Genomic DNA, 12,703 nt, shown 5'->3' with positions numbered 1-12,703 from the left:
CAAAGTGGGCGCTTCTCACAGGGGAAAAGCCTGCAGGGCTGAGGGGCAGCCACCCCTTGGACCCTGTTTGTTTGTACCATTGGAAATTTCTGCTGAGTCTCTACTCAAAAAGGAAGTGGAGGAGGGTAGAATAAGAAGGCCATATATTTGAAGGAAATAGGAGAAAATATTTCATTGTGAGAGTAATAAATATTGCTTTTCAGAAGTCATGTGTACGTTGAAAGTCTATGTCTTAAGGTACCATAATGAAACAATGTACACGTCATCTTCTCCCTCTTTTATCTGAGCATAAGGTTAAAATCCAGGAAATTCCTAAGCTTAAAAAAACACACAAAAATCACAAGGAAAGTTTTGGAGGTCGTGGATGTGTTCAGCACTTGGTTGTGGGGATGATATGATGGGTGTATGCATATGTCCAAACTAATCAATACACATATAGAAAACGTGTGCATTTTTTGTCTATTACTCATATTACCTCAACAGAGCTAAAAATTCAAATAAATTCCTAAGTTTACTTTTTTGAGGATGTATAAAAATCAAAATTTCTAATAAAATTCAGATTGTTAATTTCTGAACATAAATAGCATTCCTGCTTTGATGGGTGACCCCACAACTCTCAAAAAAATCAAGAGCAGTTGCTACTGTCAATCTCAGTGGAAGTTATTTTCAACACCTCACCCCCTTCTTTACACCTCATTATTTAAAAACCAAGGAAATAGTCTTCAGCTTTTAAAATGAAGGAGTAAATGAGTCAGCTTGACATTATACTTTATTCAAGATTTAATGTTAAGTAAAGGAAATAACTGAGCATGAGCAGAATCCCTTCCATAACTCATCTTTTCTCCTATGCTGATAATAAAAATGACACTCTACTTAAACATAGTTTGCATTATATATTCTCAAGTAAATATACTTAACTGCTGGACATTTTATTTCGTTTTCTTTCTTTTTTTAATCAATAATTTACACAAAAAATCAATTTAGGAGATAAAACATATTGCTATTTAGAATTATTTCCTGATTGTAAGTTACTAGAAGTATAAATATGAAGTCAATGCTAAGGACTTTTTAAGTCCTTTAATTCATTTTGCCAAATTTCTTTTTTAGAAAATAATGTTAATATAGGACTTCAAGTTTGAGAAACCTGTTTCATGACACCCTAATCTGTTGAAGGATAATTTTGAGATTCTTATTCAGTTTCTTCCTATTCATCTATAAAACTTATTTGGCGTCTTTCATCTTTTTAACATTTTCATCTTTTTAACTTTCGAAGGTTTAACTTTCCAAGAGACGATTTTTTAATGACGAGCTAACTGATGAATTTGTGCACCGACTGTTTTTTTTGAGACTGAATATACAAATGGACAAAGGCCAGATCATATATGACAGTATAACTCTGACCCCCAACGTGGGAAGCAAACATCCCAAGAAGCCAAGTCACAGCCCCTGCAGCATTCAGCACAGAACAGTCAGCACTTGGTCAGTAACTGCCAGTTTCCAAAACTCTCGTTCTGCTTTCAACACAGGACCGCCAGAGAAAGCCACATATGCTCCCTAAACCATCACATAGGATGCCTGCCTTCTACTTAGTGAGCTCCAGCTTCCCCGTGTCAACAACTTCCAATCAGGCCACCCCTCCCCCACTCCCCTGACCTCTGCCACCCTCTCCCCTCCCTTTCCCTTCTCTCCTCTTCTTGTGCATGCAACAATCCTCTCCTGTCGCATTACAGTCTCTGCAATATTTTTAACGTGTGATAGAGCAGCTCCTCCCTCAGAGTTCTTCCTGGTCCATATTTTCCTAGCTTAGCTTATGCGTTTATTTTTTCCTTGTAGGATCATTTATCTAACTCAACAGAAAAACTCGTTAAAATTTTTATTGGCATTATATTCAATTTATAAAGTAATGGGACTGACCATTTAATGAAACTTCCTAACTTAGAACATAGACTGACTTTCCATTTGCCAACTATTTTTAATTGAAATTTATAGTGAGATCGTTGTAGATTCCACACTGTTGCAAGGAATAACTCCAAAAGTTCCAGTGTACACTTTACCCGGTTCCTTACAATGATAACATTCTGCAAAACTATAGGACGATACCACAGCCAGCTTTTGGCATTGATACAGTCCACTATCTTATTCAGATTTCTCCAGTTTTACTTGCACTAATTTGTTCCTGTGTACTTAGTTCTGTACAGTTTTATCAGATGTGCAAGTTTGTGTATCCATCACAGCTAAAATAATGACTAGTTTTATCACCACAAGGTATTCTTGTATTGCCTATTAAAAAATAAATGGATGTTATTTTTTAGAGCAGTTTTACGTTTACAGCAAAATTTAATGAAATATACAGTGTTCTCATATAGTCCCTGCCCCCACATATGCATAACCTTTGTGTTGTCAATATCCCTCATCAGAGTAGCATACTTTTCACAATTGATAAACATACATAGGCACACCATTATCACTCAAAGTCCATAATTTTCATTAAGGTTCCCTCTTGGTGTCAGAGATCACTAGGGTATAACTCTGTGGTCCATTTCTGGATTCTCTACTCTGTTCCATTGATTTATGTAGCTGTCCTACAATGAAAATGACGATGTTGTGATTACAGTATCTACAAGGCAATACTAAATATTGTTAAAATGTTTACTGCTGCATTATTCTTGCTGTCACGATTGTTTTAGCTACTCTCAGCTATGTGCCTTTCTATATAAATTTTAGAAAAAGGTGTCTCTGTCTACAAACTGTGGTGGAATTTTTCTTAGAATGATATTAGACCTATGGATCAGTTTGGGGATAATTGAGACCTGTACTCATTATTCTATCCAGTAACATGGTGAGGACTGCAGAATTCTCAGCACATAACAACTCCTTCCAAACCCCCACACCAGGAGGAGACTCAACCGAACTCTGGCATGGCTTCTAGCAGCATAAGGCTGTGTAACCGGAATGACTCCAGCCCAGCATTAAAATGCCTTCCTGAGAGCTCAAAGCTGACAGAAAAATTTGCTATTTATTTTAGTCAACACCCAATTATAGGCCTCTGATCCCCCTTCTTAGAGTATTTACTAAAGAGGGCTTACAACTGTCGATATGTATCTCTCACAATTCTCTCAAGGACCTAAGAGCCACTCCTTTGAAATAGGATCATTAAGACAGATAGAGACTCTTTCTCTCAACTTCTGAGTGAGGATAGAATCCTAACTTTGATAACTGCAAAGTAACGAACACGGTGGATCTAATCACAGTTACACTGAGCAACCTTTGTCCTTTTTCACTTCTTTGACTCCACTGAGCCCCTGAACCCTCCTCCTTCATTCCCTCTTTAAAATTCTAAATTCACCTCCGTACAAATCTGAGCGCAGCTCAGCTTCTGTGAGCCGTTACTGAATAAAATCTGCTTTCACCACTTTAACTAATTTCTGCTGCATTTGCCTTTGACAATAGTAAGTCTCTCAATTTATTTGCATCTTCCTTAATTACCGTAATTGGTATTTTATAATTTTCAGCATCAGATCCTGTACACATGTTCTTGAATATATGCCTGAATATTTCATGTTCTTTGGAGTGGTTTTAAATAATACAGCATTTTCAAGTTTATCATCTGCAGCTTCATCATTGGCTGTAGAAATAAAATTGTCTTTTGTGTGTTGATCTTGTACTTGGTGAACTTTTTGTACTCATGTATTAGTTCTGATTTTTTTTGTAGATTCCCAGAGTTTTTTTACACAGAACAATGAAACTAGCAATGGTTATATTTTTTCCTTTCTAAACTCTATGGCTTTTATTTCCTTTACTTCTGTTATTGCCAGAAGCTTCAGTATTTTGTTGGATAAGAATAGTGAAAGTGGTCTTCCTTTCCTTGTTCCTTATTATGGGGAGAATCATTTAGTCTTTCCCTGTTAAGCATGAAGTCAACTGTGCATTTTTTGTAGATGATCTTCAACAAGTGAAAGTAATTTCTGTCTATTTCAAACTTGCTTGAAAATTTTATGACAAACAGGAGTTGGATTTTATCAAATGTTTTCTCTACATCTCTGGCTTATTAACAAGTCTTGCCCTTAAACAAATAGACAGCCAGTTATTTCTCTGGCAAAAATTGGTTTATCTGGGATTAGCAAAGAATAGCCATTTGGAGTGTGCAACCATGGCGAGCCATGCAGGAGCACCCAGCAAGAAAGAGAGGAGAAGCTCTTTCATCTCAGAGTGGGGAAAATTGGGGGGCTATTGGACACAGTCTTGAGGGCAGTGGCTTTTCATCGGCAGAGTTGTGACAGTCTCTCCTTGGCTTAGTTTCTGACTGGTCAGGAAGAGAAAGTCTTTATTCTTCCTGTTGCGCTGCGCTTTTGACATAGGGCATGAGAACTCCCTCTATTAGCCTTCCAACACTATTTCAACTACGTTTCCGTTTATTAACTTTCACATGTCCCCATTTTGATTGCGATCTTTCTCTGAAAGCACTGTTGATCTGCAGTCAGATTTTTCCACTTTCAGTAGCCTCTCGTCCCTCGATGCCAGGAAGGAGCTTCTCTGGGAGTCATGTCCCAGGTTGGAGGAAAAACACACAGATTGGAAACCTATCGCGGCCACATTTGAGGAACACGGAGTGAGAGGAGGGAGAACTCTCTGGCACTTTTTACCTGAAGTTTGCACGCTATCAAGATCAGAGGCATTGGAGATGATCTGAAGTGTCATGTCATCCTCAAAGGTTTGGCAGACAAACTTCCAACAGACCTGGTCCAGACACCTTGGAAACCTTCGCATCAGATACTGTCTGCTTCCATTTGGAGAAATCTTTATTTTTAAGTCACCAAATGATGTGCAGTCCCCCAGGGTTTGTGCTTTCTTTAGGTGTGTCACATGAATCCAAGTCTTGAGTTTTGTGGCAAAAAGCTTGGCTAGCAGCGCCTGATCGAGGAAACTACTATCATCTTGGTTGAGTTTTGTTAGTTTGAAATTTTTGGTAAGTTGTTCCTTGTTTTCAAGTTGTTAAATTTATGAGAATGGAGCTGTTTATATTATTTTCAATGGCTGAAGAACCTGCAGTGATCTATCCCTCTAGTGTGTCTCAGGCCTTTGAGGGTAAAGAGACTTCCCCAAAGCTTCTTGAGGCAGAACCCTGTTTGCTGTTGGCCCCTAACATCTTGAGTGCATCTGGGTTGGGGAGGAGACAGAGACTTCCAAGAACAAGTTGTTTCTTCTTGAAGGAATGCTGAAGATGCCCAAGGTATGGTACTTTGACATACAAATTATTTCGAGCCAAAAGCAATCGAGAGCCAGCAGATGCAGGAAAAACTCTTGATCTCCACCTTGACTGCTTTAAATGAAGGATAGACTTCCTCTTTGGAAAGGAAATTTATGTTTATAAAGGAAATTTCCATTAGTAAAAGCATCTGCACCAGAAAGATAATGACTCTTAGAGAATTTTTTTTTGAGGAAGATTAGCCCTGAGCTAACATTCCCCACCAACCCTCCTCTTTTTGCTTAAAAAGATTGGCCCTGAGCTAACATCCATGCTCATCCTCCTCTACTTTATACGTGGGATGCCTGTCACAGCATGGCTTGATAAGTGGTGTGTAGGTCCGCACCTGGGATCTGAACTGGTGAACCCCAGGCCATCAAAGCAGAATGTGTGAATTTAACCCGTGTGCCACCAGGCCAGCCCCTAGAGAATTTTTTTTTTTTTGAGGAAGATTAGCCCTGAGCTAACTGCTGCCAATCCTCCTCTTTTTGCTGAGGAAGACTTGGCCCTGAGCTAGCATCCACGCCCGTCTTCCTCTGCTTTATATGTGGGACACCTGCCACAGCCTGGCATGCCAAGTAGTACCATGTCTGCACCCGGGATCAGAACCGGCGAACCCCAGGCCACCGAAGCAGAATGTGCCCACTTAACCAGTGAACCACCAGGCCAACCCCTAGAGAATTTTTTTAACTGAGAGATTTATCTGCATAACAAGGCAAGCTTTATTTATTATACATTTTCTCCCCTCATCTCCCAGATGGCTTCCTGTTTCCAAGCTCCCCCATGTGCACCCAGTGTGGACTGGACTTGCAACTGGCAGCTGGTGTGGAGCTGCCTGCTCGAGGGCTGCAGAGCACCATCCTAAGTCTCATCCCCAGCATGACCTACCTGGCCAGAAATACTCAGGATCTGCCACCACTGCACAGGATTGGGGCCGTGGCACTGATGGTTCAGATTGTGGGCAGTACCCAGCCCAATTCCCACTCACCTTTGTTGACTACATGCCTGTGCTGTTTGCAGATGGTACAGATTTAAAAGAGAAGTCATATTCTGCTGTTAAAGTGGAACTGTTGGGCTGCCTTGAGGAATTTTTCAACACCTGTAAAACTAAAGAGAAGCTAGGAGAATTATCAGAAGAGTTCTACAAAAATGAACTACTATTGATTGAAATGTTGAATATACATGTCCCTGCAGTTGCTAAATTGAGACGTCTTTTAGACAGTTCTCCTAGGGAAGATTTACTAGACATTCTGACATCACTTATCCAAACAAGCAACACAAATGCTCCAAATTTTAGATACTGTGACTCTGGAGGAACTGTCCAAGATGATGATACCACTGCTGGTGAAACAAATGCAAGAATTGAAATTGCTTTAAAAAAACAGAAAACTTGGGGCTGGCCTGGTGGCACAGTGGTTAGGTTGGCATGTTCTCCTTCAGAGGCCCGGAGTTTGCCGGTTCAGATCCTGGGTGCAGACCTACGCACCACTCATCAAGCCATGCTGTGGCAGGAGTCCCACATATAATGTAGAGGAAGGTGGGCATGGATGTTAGCACAGGGCCAGTCTTCCTCAGCAAAAAGAGGAGGATTGGTGGTAGATGTTAGTCAGGGCTAATCTTCCTCAAAAAAAATAATAATAACAATAAAACAGAAAAAGCGAGAAAGATGATAATAAATGCATTATATGAATATGCCTCAATAGGATTTCACACATCCTAGGTACTTTATTTTCTGGCACATTGTTACGGGATATCATGCAGGTGATTTCGACATACCCTGTGTGTTTTCCATGCGTGTCCAACACCTGATTCTGGCGTGTCCAGCAGGTAGTTTCATTGAATCAGGCACCTGGTTCCGGCCTATCCAACAGGTGGTCCCAGCATGTCTGGTAGGCGATTCCAGCACATGTGACATGTGGTTCCGGCGTATCCAGCAGGGGATTTCAACGTGTCCAGCAGGTGGTTCCAGCATGTCCAGCACCTGGTTCTGGCATGTTTTGCAGGTGGTTCCGTCATGTCGGCACCTGGTTTTGGCATGTGCGACACCTGTGTCTGGTGTATCTGGCAGGTGGTACTCACAAGACTGGCAGGTGGTTCAGATGTGTCTGGCACCTGGTTTTGGCATTTGCGACACCTGCGTCTGGTGTATCCGGCAAGTGGTTCTCACAAGACTGACAGGTGGTTCAGGTGTGTCAAGCAGGTGGTTCTGGCATTTCGGGCACCTGGTTCTGGCCTCTGCTGTACCTGTTTCTGGTGTCTCCATCACATGGTTCCAGCATTGCTGGCACATGGTTCTGGCATATTCGGCAGGTGGCTTCAGCGTACTGGGTGCCTGGTTCCAGCGTATCTGACAGTGGGTTCCATGGTTTCTGGCAGGTGGTACCTGCGTGTCTGGTATGTGGTTCCGGTACACTCTGAATGTGGTTCCAGCGTGTTCGTCAGGTGGCTACCATGTATCCAGGACCTGATTCCGTCGTGTGCGGTTGGTACTTTCAGAGTGTCCAGGTGTTGGTTCCAGCATGTCTGGCTGTTGGTTCCCGCATGTCCAGGGGTGATTCCGGTGTGTCCAGCAGGTTGTTCTGGCCTTTTCCAGAAATTGCTTCTGGCGTACCCAGGACCTGGTTCTGGTGTATCCGGCAGGTGATTTTGGCATGTCCAGCAGGTTGTTCCGACGTGTTACGCTGGTGGTTCCGGCCTCCGTGGCAGGTGTTTGTGGCATGTCTGGCACCTGATTCTGGCGTATACGGCAGGTGGTTTCAGAGTATCTGGTACCTGGGTGTGGCACATCCAACAGGCGGTTCCGAAGTGTCTGGCAGGTGGTTCCGAAGTGTCTAGCATGTGGTTCTAGTACGTTCGGAAGATGGCTCAGGCGTGACCGTTGGGTGCTTCAGGCATGTGCGGGAGTTGGTTCTGGCGTGTCAGAGTCATGGTCCCAGCATGTCCGTCAGCTGGTTCCAGGTGGTTCTGGCTTGTCTGGTGGGTGCTTCCAGTGTGTCTGGCGGGTCGTTCTGGCATGTCTGTGTGGTGGTTCCAGAGTGTGTGGTGGGTGGTTACGGCATGTCTACCGGGTTTCTCCAGCATCCAAGGTGCCTGGTTCCAGCATATCAGGCAGGTGATTTTGGCATGTCCAGCAGGTGGTTCAGGTCTGTCCGGGAGGTGGTTCCGGCGTGTCCAACATGTGGTTCTGGCATATCTGAGAGGTGGCTCTGGTGTGTCCGGTAGGTGGTCCCGTTCTGTCTGGCACATGGTTACGGGGTATCATGCAGGTGATTTCAACGTGTCCTGTCAGTTGTCGAGGCCTGTCTGACACCTGGTTCTTGTGTGTCTGGCAGGTAGTTTCAGTGAATCAGGCACCTGGTTCTGGCATATCCAACAGGTGGTCCCGGCATGTCTGGTACATGATTCCTGCCTGTGCGGCACATGGTTCCGGCATATCCGGCAGGTGATTTCGACGTGAGTGGCAGGTGGTTCCAGCATGTCAGGCACCTGGTTCTGGCATGTCTTGCAGGTGACTCACTCGTGTCTGGCACCTGGTTCTGGCATTTCTTTAAGGTGGTTCATTCATGTCCAGCACCTGGTTTTGGCGTGTGCGACACCTGTTTCTGGAGTTCTCGGCATGTGGTTCTCACAAGATGACAGGTGCTTCAGGCGTGTCCAGCAGGTGGTTCTGGCATGTCAGGCACCTGATTCTGGTGTGCCCAGCATGTGGTTCCGGACTGTCTGTCAAGTGGTTCAAGCTGGTCTAGCAGCTGTTTCAGGCGTGTCCAGCACCTGGTTCTGGCCTGTGCTGGACCTGTTTCTGGTGTATCCGTCACATGGTTCCAGCATGTCTGGCACATGGTTCTGGCATATTCGGTAGGTGGCTTCAGCATACTGGGAGTCTGGTTCCGGTGTATCTGACAGTTGGTTCCATGGTGTCTGGCAAGTGGTTCCTGTGTGTCTGGTATATGGTTCTGGTACATTCGAAAGGTGGTTCCGGCATGTCCAGCAGGTTGCAACAGTGTTTCTGGGACCTGATTCCATCCTGTCCGGTTGATGCTTTCAGAGTGTCCTGGCTTTGTTTCCGACCTGTCTTGCAATTAGTTCCCACATGTCCGGTGGGTGATTCTGGCGTGTCTGGCAGATTTTCCAGCCTTTTCCAGAAATTGGTACTGGTGTATCCAGGACCTGGTTCCGGTGTATCCGGCAGGTGATTTTGGCGTGTCCAGCAGGTTGTTCTGGTGTGTTAGGATGGTGGTTCCAGCTTGTGTGGCAGGTGTTTGTGGCGTGTCCGGCACCTGGTTCTGGCATATTTGGGAGGTGGTTTCAGTGTATCTGGTACTTGGTTCCGGGATATCCAACAGGTGGTTCCAAAGTGTGTGGCAGGTGGTTCCTGTGTGTCTGGCATGTGGTTCTGGTAGTTTCGGAAGATGGTTCCGGCCTGTCTGTTAGGTGCTTCCAGCATGTCTGGAAGTTGGTTCTGGCGTGTCAGACTCATGTTTCCAGTGTGTCCAGTGGGTGGTTCCAGGTGGATCTAGTGTGTCCGGTGGGTGCTTCCGGTGAGTCTGGTGGGTCATTATGGGATGTCTGTGTGGTGGTTCCAGAGTGTTCGGCAGGTGCTTTCAGCATGCCTGTAGTGTTTTTCCAGCATCTAAGGTGCCTGGTTCAAGCATATCCAGCAGGTGAGTTCTTTCTCAGCTTCCTAAAGAGCTGGAAACAAGACAGTTTGTGGCTTGTCTCCGCTTGGGGGACGGAGGCAGTGCTTTGTGCCATCCACCTCTCGAGCAATATAGGGCATGGTTGAGAGCAAATGGGCCTTTCTGACATAGGGGCTTTCTGACACTCTCTCCACGAGTGCACAAGGGCGGTTGGTTAAAAGCCTCTTGTCTCTATCCTCCTAAGCTTGTGGAATCACAATCATTCAGGCCTTGGCCCCATTGCTTAAGGGGAAGATGTAGCCATTACCCCTGAGCCAGGTTGGCAAGAGGGAAATGTGGCAGAAGCAGAAGTTCTAAAGCAGCGAGTTAAGGGCTGGGAGGAAATGGCGTTCGGCTGCCTGTGTATGAGAGGTTCCCAATATGCTGTAAGAGCACTGTGGAAAGCGACTTCTTTCTCAGCTTCCTAAAGAGCTGGAAGCAAGATGGTTTGTGTCTTGTCTCCCCTGGAGGGATGGAGGCAGTGCTTTGTGCCTTCCACCCCTAGAGCAATGTAGGGCACGGCTGAGAGCAAAGGGGCCTTTCTTCCATAGGTGCTTTCTGACACTCTCTCCTCCAGTGCACAAGGGTGGTTGGTTAAAAGCCTATTGTCTCTCTCCTCCTAAGCATGTGGACGCACAATCATTCGGGCCTCAGCCTCCTTGCTTAAGGAGAAGATGTAGGCATTTTGTCTGAGCCGGGTTGGCAAGATGGAAATGCCCCAAAAGCAGAAGTTCTAAAGCAATGAGTTAAGGGCTCCAAATAAACAGCATTTCAGGTGCCTTTGTATGAGATGTTCAAGGTACACTATAAGAACAGTGTGGAAAGTGAGTTCTTTCTCAGCTTCCTAAAGAGCTGGAAGCAAGATGGATTATTGCTCATCTCCCCTTGAGGGTTGGAGGCAGTGTTTTGTGCCTTGCAGTTTTAGGGCAATGTAGGACTCTGCTGAGCAAACTTGGCCTTTCTTCCATAGCTGCTTTCTGAACACTCTCTCCACCCATGCACAAGGGTGGCATGAGAGGTTGCCGGTATGCTGTAAGAGCACTGTGGAAAGCGAGTTTTTTCTTAACTTCCAAAGAGTGGTTGGTTAAAATCCTATTGTTTCTCTCCTCCTAAGCATGTGGAAGGACAATCATTCGTGCCTCAGCCGAATGATTCGGGCGGGACTTGTGTGACCCACCTGCCTTAAATGCTGGAAGCAACTGTTGGACACTTCAGAAACATCATCTGGAAACGGTGGAACCTCCCACCACAGATGTGAGAATCAGGTCCAAAACATGCCAGAAGCACCTGCAGGACACACCAGAACCATCTGACTCAAACGCCAAAATCACCTGCCTGATACACAAGAACCACTTGATGGACACTCCAGAATCACATGACGGGCATGAAAGAACCATCTCTCAGAGTGCCAGAACCATGTGCTGGAAACGCCGGAACCACATCACTGACAGACATGAACCACCTGCTGGACACGCCTGAACCACCTGATTCACTTGCCAGAACCACCTTCTGGACAAGCCAAAATCACCTGCCGGATACACTGGAACCAGGACCCTTAGAAGCCAGAAAAAGCCAACAGACATGCCAGAAGCACCTGCTGCACACTCTGGAACCACCATACAGACGTGCCTGAATGACCCGCCATACACACCAGAAGCACCCACCAGACATGCCAGAGCCACTTGGAACCACCCGCCGGACATACTGGAACCATGACACTGACACGCCAGAACCACCTTGCAGACATGCCAGAAGCACCCAAAGGACATGCTGGAACCATCTTCCGAACATACCAGAACCACATGCCAGACACACAGGAACCACCTGCCAGACACTTCGCAAACACCTGTTGGATATGCCGAGACCACGTGCCAGATACACTGAAACCACCTACCAAATACGCCAGAACCAGGTGCCGGCCATGCCACAAACACCTGCCAAACAATCCAGAACCACCAGCCTAACACGCCAGCACAACCTGCCGGACATGCCAAAATCACCTGCTGGATAAACCAGAACCAGTTCCTGGATACGCCAGAACCAATTTCCAGAAAAGGCCAGAACAACCTGCCAGACAGCCTGGAATCCCCCACCAGGCATGCGGGAACCAACTGTCAAACACGCCGAAACCAACACCTGGACACACTGAATGCACCAACCACACACGAAGGAATCAGGGTCCGGACACACGGTAGCCACCAGCTGGACACGCCGGAACCACCTTCAGAACATACTGGAACCATATGCCAGACACACAGGAACTACCTGCCAGACACCACGGAACCAATGGTCAGATACGATGGAACCAGGTGCCCAGTACGCTGAAGCCACCTGCTGAACACGCCCAAACGCTGTGCTGGACATACCAGATCCATATGATGGATACACCAGAAACAGGTCCAGCACAGGCCAGAACCAGGTTCCAGAAACACCTGAAACAGCTGCCGGACACACCTGAACCACCTGTTAGACCAGCCTGAACCACTAGATGGAGAATCCTGAACCACATGCCAGGCACACCGGAACCAGGTGCCCCACACGCCAGAACCACCTTCTGGACACGTCTGAACCACCTACAAGTCTTGTGAGAACCACCTGCCGGATACAGCAGATACAGGTGTCGCACACACTGAAACCAGGTGATGGACATGACTGACCACCTGCAAGACATGCCAGAACCAGGTGCCAGACACACTGGAACCACCTCCGGACACCTCAAAATCCCCTGCTGGATACGACGGAACCTTGTGACACAAACGTCGGAATCATCTACCAGACATGC

The sequence above is a fragment of the Equus caballus genome, chromosome 16, assembly GCF_041296265.1.
Source record: "Equus caballus isolate H_3958 breed thoroughbred chromosome 16, TB-T2T, whole genome shotgun sequence".
Lineage (NCBI taxonomy): Eukaryota > Metazoa > Chordata > Mammalia > Perissodactyla > Equidae > Equus > Equus caballus.
The sequence above is the reverse complement of the archived record's forward strand: the minus strand, read 5'-3'. Positions refer to the sequence as shown.